This window comes from Neolamprologus multifasciatus, chromosome 11 (assembly GCF_963576455.1).
Source record: "Neolamprologus multifasciatus chromosome 11, fNeoMul1.2, whole genome shotgun sequence".
Lineage (NCBI taxonomy): Eukaryota > Metazoa > Chordata > Actinopteri > Cichliformes > Cichlidae > Neolamprologus > Neolamprologus multifasciatus.
This window is the reverse complement of record NC_140449.1, coordinates 18,897,647-18,916,217: the sequence shown is the minus strand read 5'-3', so window position 1 is coordinate 18,916,217 and position 18,571 is coordinate 18,897,647. Positions and strand designations below refer to the sequence as shown.

Genomic DNA, 18,571 nt, shown 5'->3' with positions numbered 1-18,571 from the left:
GGTCACGTTTACAGTAAACCAGTGAAAAACATGTTGCACACTGTTATTTACCAGGACATGGTGTAATCATGAATGCTCCAACTGAATTGCACATCGATTCCAGCTAGAATGGAGAAGCTGTGAAAGCATGAACTCAAAATTACAGTTCATTGTTGATCTTGACAAAGGCTTTTTGTCTAATGGAAAAGAGCCAGAGAGTTAAGGTGGCTGTACTTTCTTTTCCTTCTGAATTGTGTATATATATATATATATACACACACACACATATATTTATACATATACATATACACATATATACATATACACACATATACACACACATATATACACATATATACACATATATACACATATATACACATATATATATATATACATATATACATACATATATATATATACACACACACACACACTGTTAGTGTAAAATAACAGTGTGTGTGTGACCAAGTCCTGTCATCTTGGTGGGTTAATAGCTGATATGCAAATTAGTTGATCGTTCTTAGATTAAGGAAAGGTGATTGAATTTTAGCACAAGTGAATGGGATGTGTTGGAGTTTGTTGTGTGTTGAGTGGAGGCTCTAAAACACTGAGTTTCCTGTTTTGATGTGCGAGTGAATCCTGTAGATCAGACCTAGATACACAACTCTGAATACGTCAGAACAAACTTCTTTTGTGAAGTGCATGACAACATGTCACATGTTTTGTGATGACGGGGAAAAAGGAAAACTGAATAAAATGGGTCTGTGGCCTAAATGAGTGAAGAGCACAGACCTGGGGATTTAACTCATAGCTAATAACATATTAGGGTTATGTTGTGTGTTGTGCAGCTGATGGTTGGTTTGGAGTTAATCTAGCTGATGATTTTTTTTTTTGTTGTGAAGTTGAGCCTGCCAATTAGTATGGTGGTATGATAAACCATGCTAATGGTATGATTTATCCTCCTGAGATGAGGGGCATGTGTCATGACTTAACAAGGCCTTTTTATTTTGTTACTTTCACAGTGCACTGAAAGTTTTGTTCGATAATCTCTGTCGTTTGAGCAGATCTGCACGATTAGAACAGAAAGTGCTGTACGACACGTCGTCGAGAAAATTGTTACAAGTGAGTTTCTCCACATTAAAATGGGCTCAGGAGAAAGTCACTTATCTGGGGACAAAGTAAGTTCCTGTCCAAAAAGGATTCAGCGAGGTAATCCGATCTAAAGTTCTTCTTTTTTCTTTTTGAAATGACGTCATTTTGCTGAGAGTGGAAACTAAATGCGACGATAGGTTCCACTATCAGCAAAGAAAGAATGAATGTATGAATGAATGAGTGAAGGAGAAAAAAAACTGACTGACTGGTAAAAGCTGACAAAAGCTGACAAGACTTGACCACTACTCAAGGTTAACCTCCACCTAGACAGGACAAAGGGGTGGATGAATCTATGTGTGTTTGCTTTTACAGGAGCAGAAAGATGCCAGCAACATTTGAGGTTGCGTGATGATTTAACCTTTTAGGTGCCACTTTCTGTGTCTGTGCATCTACCAGGGGTGTTATTCACTACCTTGTGTTGCTCACAGAGGAAACTGTGAGAAAGAGTGTATACATCTGCGCAGCGCTAACATTTGCATTTTCTTTTCTACAGCATTACAGTTCTTCATGTGATTTGATCATGTGATTTATACCAGGACAGCTGGTTGATGTTTTTTCCTACTACAGGATTTCTGGGTTTATGTGTGAAGAAAACTGTGTTTACAGGTTATGAGTGGTGATGCTGTTACACTGTGTTTTGGGGAAAATGTGAAGGTTACTTTGATGATGTGAATAACATTCTTTCCACAGCTATGGATGGCTAACTTTATGGTCTTTTTATAGCACCTCTGGAACCTGTCGACCTGCGCCTGGTCACCATCTATGTGTGTTGCTAATGTTTGTTTTTCTAAGAATGAATGTAGAGGATTCAGCAGAAGCGGACAAGTGACATGAGAAAAACAAATAAGAAATGCAGTGTTTATGGAATAGTTGAATATGGGGCTCATTAGCTGGCAACTCTTGAGCTCCTAGTAATATATGAGTGGAGTGACTTTGCTTAAGGGAAGTCACCAATTACATTAATGTTAACTGAGCACATGGGATGATCCATGTCTGAGGCAAATTATGGAAATAATTGTAGTTTACTGATTTGAGAAAACCTGCACATGACACTTGTCTTGCTGATGTTGAATGCTTTATTACTCTTATGATACAGTTATTTATAGGTGTGAAGTTTGATTTCACTTCCAGATCTTGTTTTCCAGGCCATGATGGTGTGTATGCAGGCTCCTGGCAGAGCCAGGTGTTAAGCAAACTTAATATGCAAAACACACTAACATCTTTTATTGCAGGGTTACGGAGCTACTCCGGAGGAGACACCCTGATGTTGCCTGGGACATGATCTAGCTAACCTTTTTCTTTAAGACAGGAATCTAGGTTTGATGAGTTGACTCATGGGAGTGCATCCATGTTCAGATGAGGCTTTGATGGCCTATAAGTGAGGTTCACTGAACTAAAGAATGTGGTTTGATGATTGTTGACATGCTCTCCAAATAGAAGTTTTTCCTCCTAGCAAGGAAATACAGGTGCAGCAGTCAGAGTATTGCTGAAAGGAATCTCCTGAGAAATCTTCAGAGGCCCAGTGAGAAGCAAGAACCATTCCAGGCATAGCTGACAGCCCAGGCAGTGGTTGAGGTCAAAGGTCGAGCTGGTTTGGGCCCATCATGAGATCAGACTTTGGAGCCACAGCAAGGAACTGAAGCTGCGTTGGAATGAGAGCTGTGCCAAGGGGGCTTTCCAGAGGCCAACAGAGGAGATTGTGGACAACAGACGGGCACCTAAAGGATGAGGGGAGCGTGCCAAGCTCCATCGACAGCGCAGAGGGAGTCCAAGGATGACATCATGATTCTGTGAAAGCACAGGAACCAGAAGCTATGGTGGTGATGGCAGCAGTTTCCTATGACCATCACCTAATGCTGTGTCACTGTACTGTGCATACGATGACACTCTGAAGACTGCTGGGATCTTAACAGCAGTAAGATAACTGGACCCAGCACCCTTTCCACAGAGGGGTTTTTCTGCAGAGCATGGACAATGGAGGAGTCATAAGTATCCCCCTCGCAGGACGAATGCCTGAAGTGAGGTGATGGGGGTTGGTAGAGGCCATAAAACTAGAGTGCTGAAGAGGTCTGCAGCTTTGGAGATAACTGAGACCCATGTTGACAAACAACAAAGCCAACTGGTATGTTTGAATGTCTATTCTACATACATTTGGACTCTGGTCCTATGGACAGTGATGGAAACAACTGGAAGAGACATTCATGACGCCCTGCAGAACTAAAACCACTCTGCACAGATGATGGGTGATCACCGCAGAGCTGGGATGTTTTTGAAAATGTTACTTTCTTATTTTAACTATTAACTTAACAATTCATTTGTTTGCTCGTAGGATGCAGTTTGCCATTGGATGAGATCAATGAGGAATGGGATAACTGCTAATACATTTGTTAAACTGTGTACTTTTAAAGTAATTTAGGGTGATTTACATATGCTGTGTATAAAAATGTTTGCAATTACACTGTCAGACATGAGGTGATCATAACTGGGAACTTTTCTAGCATAAAGGTCAAAAAGGGGGGAATGTTAGGTTTTGTAATGTTGATTGTCATTTATGCTTAGAAATATCTACTTATATATGCTTAGAGTTTTATAATTAGTTTTAGATTGGTAGAGGTGTTTAATTAATTGTGTAGTGATAGGATGTGCTTTTTGTTTAGATGGTTTAGGGAAGTCATTTATGGGGTCACACTCTATTCAATTCAATTCAATTCAATTTTATTTATATAGCGCCAAATCACAACAAATGTCGCCTCAAGGCGCTTCATAGATACAGAGAAAAGCCCAACAATCATATGACCCCCTATGAGCAAGCACTTTGGCGACAGTGGGAAGGAAAAACTCCCTTTTAACAGGAAGAAACCTCCGGCAGAACCAGGCTCAGGGAGGGGCGGCCATCTGCTGCGACCGGTTGGGGTGAGAGAAGGAAGACAGGATAAAAGACATGCTGTGGAAGAGAGACAGAGATTAATAACAGATACGATTCAATACAGAGAGGTCTGTTAACACATAGTGAGTGAGAAAGGTGACTGGAAAGGAAAAACTCAATGCATCATGGGAATCCCCCGGCAGCCTACATCTATTGCAGCATAACTAAGGGAGGATTCAGGGTCACCTGGTCCAGCCCTAACTATATGCTTTAGCAAAAAGGAAAGTTTTAAGCCTAATCTTAAAAGTAGAGATAGTGTCTGTCTCCCGAATCCAAACTGGAAGCTGGTTCCACAGAAGAGGGGCCTGAAAACTGAAGGCTCTTCCTCCCATTCTACTTTTAAATACTCTAGGAACAACAAGTAGGCCTGCAGAACGAGAGCGAAGTGCTCTAATAGGGTGATATGGTACTACAAGGTCATTAAGATAAGATGGGGCCTGATTATTTAAGACCTTGTATGTGAGGAGCAGGATTTTGAATTCAATTCTGGATTTAACAGGAAGCCAATGAAGGGAAGCCAAAACAGGAGAAATATGCTCTCTCTTTCTAGTCCCTGTCAGTACTCTTGCTGCAGCATTTTGGATTAACTGAAGGCTTTTCAGTGAGTTTTTTGGACATCCTGATAATAATGAATTGCAGTAGTCCAGCCTGGAAGTAATAAATGCATGAACTAGCTTTTCAGCGTCACTCTGAGACAGGATATTTCTAATTTTAGAGATGTTGCGCAAATGGAAGAACGCAGTCTTACATATTTGTTTAATATGTGCGTTGAAGGACATATCCTGGTCAAAAATGACTCCAAGGTTCCTCACAGTGTTACTGGAGGCCAAGGTAATGCCATCCAGAGTAAGAATCTGGTTAGATACCATATTTCTAAGCTTTTCAGCGCCGAGTACAATGACCTCAGTTTTATCTGAGTTAAGAAGCAGAAAGTTAGTGGCCATCCAAGTCTTTATGTCTTTAAGACATTCCTGCAGTTTAACTAATTGGTGTGTGTTATCTGGCTTCATGGACAGATAGAGCTGGGTGTCATCTGCATAGCAGTGAAAATGTATGCTATGTCTTCTAATGATGCTGCCTAGGGGAAGCATGTATAATGTAAACAGAATTGGTCCTAGCACTGAACCCTGTGGAACTCCATAATTAACCTCAGTGTGTGAAGAGGACTCTCCATTTACATGCACAAATTGGAGTCTATTAGATAGACTCCAGGTATTGCACTCCACTGCAGTGCAATACCTGTAATACCTACAGCATGTTCTAATCGCTCTAATAGGATATTATGGTCAACAGTATCGAATGCTGCACTAAGGTCAAGAAGGACAAGCACAGAGATGAGTCCACTGTCAGAGGCCATAAGAAGATCATTTGTAACCTTCAATAAAGCTGTTTCTGTGCTGTGATGAACTCTGAAACCTGACTGAAACTCTTCAAATAAACCATTCCTCTGCAGATGATCTGTTAGCTGTTTGACAACTACTCTTTCAAGGATTTTTGATATGAAAGGAAGGTTGGAGATTGGCCTATAATTAGCTAAGACTGCTGGGTCTAGAGATGACTTTTTGAGTAAAGGTTTAACTGCAGCCACCTTGAAGGCCTGTGGTACATAGCCGATTATTAGAGATAAGTTGATCATATATAAGATCGAAGAATTAATCAATGGCAGGACTTCTTTGAGCAGTTTTGTAGGAATGGGGTCTAAAAGACACGTTGATGGTTTGGAGGAAGTAATTATTGAAGTTAACTCAGAAAGATCAATTGGAGAAAAAGAGTCTAACTTAACATCAATGAAACTAAGAGTAGCTGTAGATAATATTACATCTGTGGGATGATTATTGGTAATTTTTTCTCTAATGATAAAAATTTTATTTGTGAAGAAGTTCATGAAGTCATCACTAGTTAACGTTAAAGGGATGGTTGGCTCAAAAGAGCTCTGACTTTTTGTCAGCCTGGCTACAGTGCTGAAGAGAAACCTGGGGTTGTTCTTATTTTCTTCAATCAGTGATGAGTAGTAAGCTGTTCTGGCTTTGCGGAGGGCTTTCTTATAAAGCAACAAACTATTTCTCCAGGCTAAATGATGATCCTCTAAATTTGTGACACGCCATTTCCTCTCCAGATTACGAGTCATCTGCTTTAGGGTACGTGTTTGAGAATTATACCACGGGGTCAGGTACTTCTGATTAGAGACCTTAGTTTTCACAGGAGCTACAGTATCCAGAGTCGTACGTAGTGAGGAGGTGAAATTATTAACAAGATAATCGACCTCTGTTGGGGTAGCGTTCAGATAGCTGCTCTGCTCTGTGTTGGTACAGGGCATTGACGATGATAACAGTGGCTGGATTATATTCTTAAACTTAGTTACAGCGCTTTCAGAAAGACATCTACTTTGATAAAGTCCACTCTCCACTGCTGCGTAATCAATTATTGTAAATGTAAATGTTATCAAGAAATGATCAGACAGGAGAGGGTTTTCAGGAAACACTGTTAAATGTTCAGTTTCTATGCCATATGTTAAAACAAGATCTAGAGTGTGATTAAAGTGGTGGGTGGGTTCTTTTACATTTTGAGAGAAACCAATTGAGTCTAACAACAGATTAAATGCCATGTTGAGGCTGTCATTTTAAGCATCAACATGGATGTTAAAATCACCCACAATAATTATTTTATCTGAGCTCAGAACTAAATTAGATATAAAGTCTGAGAAATCAGACAGAAACTCTGTGTAAGGCCCAGGTGGACGATAGATGATAACAAGTAAGACTGGTTTCTGAGTTTCACAGCTGGGGTGGACGAGGCTAAGCATCAGGCTTACTCTCTGACACTCTGACCACACACACACACACACACACACACACACACACACACACACACACACACAGGCAAGGTACTCTTTGTTTGTATGTAGACGTCGTATGTTAATGAACCTATGCATATTCATGTAACCTCAATAAAAGAGCAGTGTTACGGGGGAGTGGACGAGAGCAACTGGGGTCAAGCGAAGGAACGGCGTTTGTCCGGTTCTCTCCCGTGCACGAGAAACATGAAGATCTTTGCCTACTTCGTGTCTTGCTTTGCTGTGTAATTATACTGTCTTCAACGTTCCAGCGAATAGGTTCAAGCTACAAACCTATCACACACACACACATATATATATTAGGGGTGCAACATACACAAAATTCACGGTTCGGTTCGGTTTGATAGTTTGGTGTCACGGTTCGATATTTTTTCGATACAAAAAAAAATGTTCATGCCTTTTTAATTTGTCATTTATTAAAATCATAAATATATATTTAACTCAAAAGTACAGTTTTTAAATTTAATGTTGCTGAAACAACAAAGTAATAAAAAAAAATCTATCTGATCGAGAAATCGCTCATCTTTGGAAAAGAGAGTTTATTACAGAGAAATGGCTCTTTCCAAAATAAAAGCTATACTATACGCTTCTTCTGGGGTATACTCTCAACAGCATATCAAACATATCAGGTCCCCATAAGGAGAATCATGTGCTAACGGCTGTCTAAATGACTCGGGTAAAGTTTGTAGCATGCATGCTTGTTGTTTTTGTCTGCTTCCACTTGTCTTTGCACTAGGATACTGTCGGAGTAAATGTGCAGTCATATTCGTTGTGTTCCCACTAGTGCTGTCAGCGTTAATCTCGTTGAAATGACGTTAACCCCACAACACGGCAAATCTCCATTAACGAGCTACCACGGATCACCCCATGCGTGGGCTGGATGGCGTCAACACGTTAACGAGCTAACTGCGCTAACACACTAGTTCCCACCAATGTAATTGAGCATTGCGTGGCACATCCGACATACTGTTTTACTTTTGTCCATGATGCGCTTACCTTCAGGGTCATACGTCACATGACAACCAAAATAGTTCCAAACGCCAGATCTGAATGAGGGTGGGGGAGGTTCAATTTGCCATGTTGCAACGAGAGCTTAATTTCTGTCTTGCTAGCTTGCCCTGCGCTCAGTGAATCTGCATTCGACTATTCCGCCTAGGCTGCACTGTCAAGCGCAGATCCACTGAGCGCTCAACACAGACAGCATCGTCCAAAGGAAAGTTGATAAAATAAATTTAAAAATGTGTATTGTTCATACATATGCGTACCGAACCGAAAGCACTGTATCGAACGGTTCAATATCAATACGAGTATTGTTGCACCCCTAATATATATATATATACACACACACACACACACATATCTATATATATATATATATATATATATATATATATACTGTGTTTTTGCCCTCGCATGCTTCAGCACATTGTTGGACATGTTTTCCTATCAGAAAATAAAAGGGTGGATCAAGAGTTTTGCACATGCTGTACATTATTAAATCTTGTATTAAATAATACTTCAATTTATATTTATATACTGAATGGCTACTAATGGGGCCATGAAAATAATAATAATAATAATAATGGATTGCATTTATATAGCGCTTTTCGGGACCCTCAAAGCGCTTTACAATTCCACTATTCATTCACTCTCGCATTCACACACTGGTGGAGGCAAGCTACAGTTGTAGCCACAGCTGCCCTGGGGCAGACTGACAGAAGCAAGGCTGCCATATCGCACCATTGGCCCCTCTGACCACCACCAGTAGGCAGTAGGTGAAGTGTCTTGCCCAAGGACACAACAACCGAGGCTGTCCGAGTCAGGGCACGAACCGGCAACCTTCCGATATCAAGACGAACTGCCAACTCTTGAGCCTCGATTGAAAGACTAAAAAAACAACATTTTAACACAAATATGGCACTAACCTTTCATATTTGTTATTATTAAATGGATATAAAAAAAACCCAGTAGATTCCCAGTGTTGAAGCGCACAGTAACAAGAATGAGGAAGCAGGTATAAAACACACAATTCCAGTTTGTTCTCATCACATCGTCTTGACACAGACTTAAAGGTAAGACTACGACATGAATAAGGATTAAGGTGGCAGCACCTTCCCTTCTATTTTCCACTGCCTATTGTATGAGGTCAGGAAAAGCTGTGCGGCAGCACTGAATTTATTGAACTGAATTGTCTGGTTTATTTGACTTTTTATCAGATGGCACTTCTGATTCTCCTGGTAATGCTGACAGCATGTGCTGCAGTGCCTCAAGATAATACATATGTATTCTTATTTCTAAGAGAAAATCAAAAGGGCATTTTTACGTTGATGTTATATCTTAAAAACAGTCTTAAAACACTTTTATCACGGATGTCTTATACCTTCATGTATAAAAAAGGTAAATAGAACATTTAAAATGTTATTAACCATCTTCGGTCAGGTTCATCCAACTTTTTGTTTCTCTGTCATCAGTTATGTAATGGCTAAACTGTGCACAGTATTGAGATGTACAATATGGCATTAGATTTGGATTTTTTCAGTCATAACTTGATCTGTCCAACACCCCTTTTTTGTAGATCTCTCTGGCAAAATGTTCATCTTTCCACAACAAACTAACAAAGCTAATGTGAGACAGAATACATCCATGCAGTCCCTCACAGCTGTGACGGTGTCACAGTCTGGCAGAGGCAGACTATAGAGAGTGGAGAGGTTGGACCCAAGTGCGTACACGCAAAATAACAAGACTTAATATTAACTGAAAACGAGCCGTTTATTGAAGGCTGATTTTAGCAAAGAAAAACTAAAGCAAAGACAAAACTAAATCATAACCTAAACTGGGTGAGCTAAACATAACAAAACCCTGGAACATGAACATGGACATGGACATGGAGACAAGGTAGGATAGCAGGCGCTCGGACAAGGCATGAATGAACACACACAGACTAAAAGCACACAGGAGGTGATCAGGGGAAATGGAAACACATGGGGAAAAACAGCTGACACAAATGAACATAATGACATCACAGTAGTAGAGTAAAACTAAACACAATGAAGATAGGAACACATGACCTCTTCAAAATAAAATAGGAAACACAATGAGACAGACATGACAACATGAACTTGACAACAAATGACATGCAGACATGAAACACATAGGACAGGGGAGACTTAATACAGGGGTAGAAAACACAAAGGGAAACTAACAAACAAAGAACTATAATGACAACCTAGGCATGATAGAATGAACTTAGAAAACCTAAAGGACTTAAACATAACAAACTAAAACCCAAACGTTGATCGTGACAGACGGCCTGTTTCAGGTAGTTTTGAAACAACGATAACTGCTAAATGGAACCAACGATTGACATGATTACAAAAGCAACATGTCCTGTATGATCATTTTATCGTTACCATTATTCCTGCAGGTGCATTACAGACCTCAGCAGGAACCACAACCTTTTCTCTCTCTATACAGGCTTTCTTTCAACAATGGCTTCCTGGTATTCAAGGAAGCAGGAAGTAATGTGATTGACATCTATCTCAGAAACAACAGAGTAACATTTACAGGCCAGGATTACAAGCTGAATCGTGGCAGTCTATTTGCACCACTTGGGATTCCGAATCTGAACTGGTGCAGCTGTGGCTTAACGGAAAGCCCTCAATAAAGAAATTCATTGGGGGATTGGTCATCACTGATCCAAGTGTTATCATAGGATAGGTAAATTCATACTTTCTGGGTATTCTGGAGAATTCATTTATTGTATGAATATATTTCTGTGAGTACTCATCCCAACTCTTTGCAATTTATACAGGAGCAGGATTCCCATGGCGGGGGATTTGACATCAATCAGTCTTTTGTTGGGATGATGTCTGATGTCCGCATGTGGACCTATGTCCTTTCCCCTTGTGAGATCCAGCGTTTCGTAGAAGATCTGAACTTCACTCCTGGGAATGTGATAAACTGAAGGGCACTAGAGTTCGAGGCCACAGGCAGAGTGCTAGTAGAAAATAAGCTGACTTGTGAATAAAGTTACACTATAAATAAATCAAGTCATTCAGAAGAAGCTTGAAAACATCTGCAGCTGGTCTTTGGGTAGGGTAATGTCATTAATCAGTTTCATTTCTATGAAAAAAAACAATCTCATGCTTAATCAGAATAATCAATTTAAAGAAAAACATGTTAATTAATTGCTTTGTATGTGTATAATAGTTTGGGGTTTCTCTTTTCCACCAGCTCCTGTCATCAATAATCTAAATAGTTTCCTCAGTATAAATACTCTTCCCTGTGTTTTCTGCCAGATCGTCTTGGTGCAGCGAAGCATTACGATGTGTGATCATGTGTCATTTTATTTCTCTAACGTTCTTCTTCATAGTTCATTAAAAACAATCATTTTGAACTGCAGTCTTGTGTCCAGTGTCCTTTATGACTATACTGACAAACCATTTATAACACTGTAGTATAAAGCAAGGGTTCCCTGGACTTTTTGACCTCTGAACATAATTCAGTTCCCCTTTATGTGTTATCATCCATGTTTATGAAGACTGACTCAGCTCTTGGCTCTCCTTGTGGAGCTCATCTCTACACATTCATCTAAATGTGAGTAAATTCTGCTTTATATTATCTTTATGATTGTAGCCCTTGAAGGCAGGATAGGAGGAATACTTGGGCTCCTGCACGAGTGTGCCCGTGAAGTCATGTTGATTTATTCACTGTAAAACTGCACAGCTCACATTAGGATCAAATTAGGACAAAACCCGAGGAAAGGCAGAATATCAGTGCTTTAAAAGAATTTCCTATATGTCACACAGACAGTCACAAAACTACATTCAATTTTCCACCTACATTTTTACAACCATTAATCCATCTAATGCTCTATGATTTAATGGTTCATATCAGAACTAGTGTTACTTAGTTCAATGCCTGGTTATTAAACTGAGCAGCTTGTAATTATTCTATATTTCTCCTCTTTTTATGGCTTCTTAATTCAACTTTAATGACCGTATTTTTAAGCCTTTTTTTAGATATGAATGCTTGGTATTACTTTATAGAAGACCAAAAACTTTAGTGATTTCTGTCTTTGAGTAACTACTTGGCAGAGCTTACCAAGAAAAGATAGCAGGTAAAGTGGAAATAATAAATCTCTTAGAGTGGTTATTGTTGCAAAACGCATTCTTGTAATATTTTTTAAAGAGGATTCACCCAGTTACAGACACAGAAGGTTGCAGGTTTGTACCACCTTCAACATGCGCTTGGAATTAACCAAAACATCGAGTTATTCATCATCACATTGTTTTGCCCAGGTTGAGCTCGTTTTCTGAAGGAATTGCAACATTTCCTCAAACCATGGCACTGGTGATGCTGTAGCCTACTTGCAAACCTCCAGGGGCTTCCACAATAAATTAGGCTGCAAGACCGGAGCTGCAGCAGTAACACTGCTCACTTTAAACACTTCACTTTTGACATTTGTGCTGAATCAATTAAGCATATGTGCTGTGTGAAAACTCAGAAAAAGCCCCTTGTGATAGGCTAGCTGCTTCCTGATGTAATGGAGGGCAACTTTTACCTCAACAGAGTGAGGGAGATGAGAATTTCTAAAGGTCCAATCCTCCAGACAATGGGAAACACTTTTTGCTTGAGGTACCATTTGCTCCACTGATGTGCTCGGCCACAGTGAGTGCACCTCATGCTGCGCTGAAGTCTTTAATGCAATCCTGAAGCTTACACAGTTTGCTTGCATGAAAAATAAATAAATGTGAAGATAGCATATGGCAAAATTTCTTTTAAACAACACTTTTTTTTAAAATCCTTTTTCTTTTTATTGAACCTGAAGACCTTAAAATTTAATAGTTCGGGGAAAGCAGAAATATTGAAACTGTGAAGTGGGGAAAAAAACTTCAATAGATCCTTCTTTGAGCACTGTGTTTATTTGGGTTTTAATAAGAGTTCAGTGAATACTTCTTAAGACCCTTTTCTGAATGTTGAATGTCTGCAAAGCCTTGGATTTCTCTGAGAGAAACCATGTGAGACACGACAAAACAAAGAAAGAACAACACAGTTTTTACCATCTATTTTTCATAAAAATGCAGAAAAGCATTCAAGGCTCAACACTCAAATCTAAATTAAATATGAATTAATAATTGGGCTAAGTATGCAGAGGCATATTTCACATGAATCTTAGTTTAGAATATTTTTAACTTTACAAAAATAAAGACATTTGTCTGTGTAGTCTGTGATTTTAAAAGCACTTTTACGCAACAGATGTGATACTATGAGGCCTTACCCAGTGTTGGGAATGTTACTCAAAAAAAGTAATATATCACACAGTACTCGTCATAAAAGTATTGCAGTACTTCACTTACTTGCCAGTGAAAGTCATTAGTTACAGTACATGTTGCTTTACTCCATAAATTACCTGAAACACATTGTCTCATTATTTCCTGTTACCAACATAAACCTTAGGCCACTATTCCACAGTGACACAAATCCCTGAGGATAAGGTCTTTCTTTTAGTTTTTTATGAAAGCTGAGCAACCCCAAGAGTCTTCAAAGTGCAGATTGAAATGCAAAAACACATAGCTACAAGCCTGAGTGCTCATCACTGCGTTTATTACCCGTTGAAGTTCAGGCTCTGACTGCTGGGCTGAAGTCAACATACGCTTTAACATCACTCTGGGTTCATGGATAGCTTTATGTTAGCATGCTGTCTGTGCAAAGACATTCAAAGATCCAACGTTCTGTTAGCAGCTTAATGCAGTTGTTTCTGTCCTGGACATAGTTTGTATTTTACCATTGTGCTCTTGTCCTTTTGTGCAATAAAAATAAGTCATGTCTATATTTTCACTGAAATCAGCAGATTGCAGCACAAACCCACAGGAAAAACAGCAAAACAAAAAAGTATTTTTGTTTGAATTTTTTTTAAAATGCCCAGTGTGCAGATATAACTGAACCTTACCAAACCTTTACCAAAATATTTTTTTTCTTTTGCAAAATATTTTAGCATTAGAGGGACATTACAATCTCAAAAAAGGTTTGAAATCTTACAAATCCAATTCCCAAAAATAAAGAATAAAAAAATGGGACACTGTGTAAAATGTAAATAAAAACAGAATGCAGTGATTGGGAAATGTCATAAGCCCATATTTTATTCACAAGCAAACACAGAAAACATCAAATCTTTCAACTGTGAAAATGTACAATTTTAAGAAAAGCATATTTGCTCATTTTGAATTTGATGGCAGCAGTGCATTTCAAAAGATTTGGGACAGGGCCCAGAGGCTTCTCTATACCACGATTTGGCATCCTCTCCTCTTTTAACGGCAGGCTGTAAACATCTGAGGGCTGAGGAGACCAGTTGCTGAACTTTTGGGAGAAAGTTGTCCCGTTCTTGTCTGATATATGATTCTAGCTGTTCAGCAGTTCTTTTTTGTTGTATTTTGCAGGCAGATTCAGCATCAGATTCTTTTACTACAAAGCCATGCTGTTATAATAGTAGCAGAACGCAATTTATCATTGTCTTGCTAAAATATGCAAGCGCTTGCCTGAAAAAGACATAATGTGGATAAGAGCAGATGTTTCTCTCAAACCTCTATATACTTTTTAACACTGATGGGACCTTTCCAGATGTGCAAGCTGCCAGTTCCACAGGCACTAATGCACCCTCAAACCATCAGAGCCATCTGACCACAGAACACTTTTCCGCTTTGCTTGAGTCCATTTTAAATTAGCTTTAACTTAGTGAAGACAATGGCATTTCTTGATCATGTTCACATATGGCTTCTTCTTCGGATGACAGATCTTTGACCTGCGTTTGTGGATGGCACAGTGAACTGTGTTCGCAGTAAATGATTTCTGGAAATGTTCCTGAGCCCGTGCAGTTATTTCCATGACAGAATCATAGCTGTTTTTAATGCAGTGCTGGCTGATGAATTTCAGGCTTATCTCTTGCTCCGACAGATTTCCCCAGATTCCCTGAATCTTATAATGATAGGAACATTCTGAAAATGTTCCAAAATTTGTTGATGCAGTTTTTTTGTAGACAGGTGAACCTCTGAAGCTATTCACAGAACCTATTCACAGAACCTATTCACAGCTTTTAGCAAATTTGCCGTAAAACTGAATGCCCGTGGAAAGCCACAAAACTTGAGGTTCATAAGCTCCACTTAAAAGAAGTATTATCTACCTTCAACAACATGGTGAAAGATGCGAGAGCCACTTATTTTTCTAAACTACTCGCAGTAGGAAAAAGAAACGACATAGTAAATAACATAGTGTCCCCCCCCAACTCCGTGTATACCTGCCTTTTCAGATAAGGGCTGCAATGACTTTCTAAGATTTTTCCAAGGTAAAATCAGTAACCTAAGAGGAAACATAGCTCCCTCAGATAGTCCCTTCAACCATGATCTTCAACACCCTGTAATTATGGAATCCTTTCACCCAGTTTCTGTAGAAGACTTATTGGAAATAGTGACCCAAATAAAACCATCAATGAGTCCAGTTGATTTCCTACCTACTTCGTTATTTTGCAAAGTTTTTGACACCATTGAGCCCACTGTGGTCACACTGATAAACTGTTTCCTGCTGTCTGGCTCTGTCCCCAGGTGCTTTAAACAGGGTGTTATTCAACCTCTGCTGAAAAAGCCGAACCTGGATTCGACTCTTCAGTCAAGCTACAGACCCAACTCAAAACTTCCTTTCATTTCTAGAATATTAGAAAAAAGTCATTTGGTCCCAAGTAAAAAAGGCACTGGAGAAACATAATATTCTTGATAACCTTCAGTCAGGATTTAGAAAATCACACTCCACAGAAACTGCTCTCCTCAAAGTCACAAATGAACTTTTGATGGCCGCGGACAGAGGTGATTGCTCAGTCCTTGTCCTATTGGACCTTAGCTCGGCCTTCGATACCGTTGATCATCAGATCTTAATCCACCGCTTAAATCACATGGTAGGAATATCTCACCTCATTTCTGACAGAAAGAACAATCTCAGTTTTGGTGGGAAACTTTCGCTCAGCTGTTGCTAAATTGTCATGGGGAGTCCCACAAGGTTCGGTTGTAAGCCCCCTATTGTTGTCATTATATATCCTTCCTTTAGGTCATATCCTATATCCTATATTAGCAGCTTCAAAATTATTTCCTACCATCTGTATGCAGATGATATCCAATTATACATCTCATTTAAACCCTGGGAATTCGACAAATTATCCACTCTAATGGACTGTCTTAAAGAGAGTAATGGTTGGATGACAAACAATTTCTTGCAGATGAATGCAGACAAGACTGAGTGTTTGATTTTTGCCCCAGAGAGCATCAAGTCCCAAATTAGTCAACGTATGGGTCCTTTCTCATCCTCTATAAAAGCTACCGCTCGGAATCTTGGGATCATTTTTGATCAATCACTGTCTTTTGACGCTCATATCAAGTCTGTGACACGCTCTTGTTTTTTTATCTAAGAAACATTGCCAAACTCAAGACTATTGTATCCAAAGGCGAATAGGAGATGCTTGTCCATGCTTTCATCTCCTCTCATTTAGATTACTGTAACACACTCTTTTCTTGTCTGTCTAAGGCTTCCCTCAATCGCCTCCAAGTGGTCCAAAATGCCACAGCAAGGCTTTTATCCCACAGTCATAAATTCTCCCATATCACCCCTGTGTTAAAATACTTGCACTCGCTTCTGGTTGAGTATAGATATCAGTTTAAAATCCTCACTTCTACATTCATGTCCCTACAAGGTGAGGCCCCCAATTATATCAGAGCTTCTCCAACCCTACTCTCCAAACCGGATCCTTAGATGAACTGTTAGTGGTCTTCTAACCATTCCACGGACCCGTTTGAAAACGAAGGGGGATCGCGCTTTTCAAGCCTTGACTCCAATATTATGGAACAGTTTACCTCGCTCGCTACGCACCATCAACTCTGTAGCTACTTTTAAAAAACAGCTCAAAACACATCAGTTTAGACAGGCATTTAGGTAATATTCATGTGTAGCAAGCTGTTTTATTGGATGTGCTACTATACCCTATTTATAGTGTTTTATTGTATCGATTGATATGCTTCTATACCTGTTTTATACCATTTTTATTGTTTCATTTGATATGCTTTTATTCCCATGTGAAGCACTTTGAAAAAACTTCCTGTTTCAAAAAGCGCTATATAAATAAATGTTACTTTACTAACTCTGCCTCTCTAAGATGCTTTTTTAATTTACTGACCTGTTGTTCCATTGTGAATAAAATATGGGTCAATGAGATCATTACGTTGTTTGATCTCATTTTACAGTCCCAACGTTTTTGGAACTGTGGTTGTACAATTCAAAGGCAAACCTCATAATTTATCTGTTAGTATCGGATCAGTCAAATTATCGTCTTCTGTGAGTTAAAGTTAAAAGTGTTGGTATTGCACACTCCTGTGCGCACAATTTCAAATATCTAATTTCTGTATGTGAATAGTAACTAAAATATAATGACGGCTGAATGTCTGTGGATGTCCGATTTTCCGAAGTGGTTTTAATGAAGAAAAAAGGACCTAATGAATAATAAAAACAAAATCCTTTGCAGAAAAGCTCTCATAAATAAACCATAATTTCTTAATTAAATGCATTTTATTCTCTGTCACAATTCTGGGATACATAATTTACATTTCTGAAGTTCCCATGCTATTTTGTTATACACCTTTCATTTAATATCTAGTTGTACATTTCACAGGTGGAGCTTGAATGCCAGTGATCTCTATATTAACCCACAATTTCTGCAGCTTATTTACACTCACACAGGTTTAAGCCTTCAAGGCTAGACACAAATAAAGTTATTATAGATTTCAGGGCTGTCTAGGTGTGTAAAATTAAAGATGAGAGGAAATGAATTATGTAAGTTAGCTTGTTTCACAGCTATTCTGCTCTGCATGTTGCTACATCTTAATTCTTTCCAGAGGCAATACTGGAATAATGGAATAACTCACACACCAACACACGCACACACCAATGCACACGAACAGCAGGCAGTTTGGTAAAATCGGTTCACTGGTAACAGGAGGCTAATACAATAGGAGAGGATGTAAGGGATTACAGATTGTGTATGCAGATAATGCTGTTAGATGCTAGATAACAGGATGTCTCTGCCTAAATGTTCTGCTTTAGGCGAGAGGCACTGCGTTTTCTTTATATAGCACCAGAATCTGTCATGGCGACAGCTACTCCATCTTCTTCTTTCCTTTTTCTGTCTCTGTATCATTAGGGATGTGCATAACTACCTCTTCTAACCATCCTGCACCTGTTCACCAGCCATCACTATTGAGTTTCCCATTTCTGCTCATCATCTGTTCAAATCTAACTGGATCTGCCTTCTCAGCAATTCCTCGGTAGTAGTGGGTATTTTGAGGGCAGCCTGCATGTTTTATTACTACCTACCTGCTTCAGCCTGGTAAATTTGCTGGTGACTATAACACTGCACTAGACCTATGGTAGTAAAGGTGTTTGTGAATCTGATTTTGACTACAAAATCTGTGTTTAAGTGCTTTGTGTTTATGTTTTGTTTTTTCATATAATCTGCATGCAGAAATCCAATTAACTTACTCACCTCCATGCCGTGTATGTGTATCATGTGTGTCTTAGTGTGCACTCTGGTGTGCTCTTGAGACGGAGGCAGGTACGGGTAGTGA

The 18,571-nt window shown here is 39.2% G+C and overlaps 1 pseudogene; it reads left to right on the top strand.

The window, feature by feature from the left end:
- Positions 1 to 9,464: 9,464 nt before the first annotated feature.
- On the top strand, positions 9,465 to 11,954 carry LOC146508202 (serum amyloid P-component-like; annotated as a pseudogene).
- The last annotated feature ends 6,617 nt before the right edge of the window (positions 11,955 to 18,571 follow it).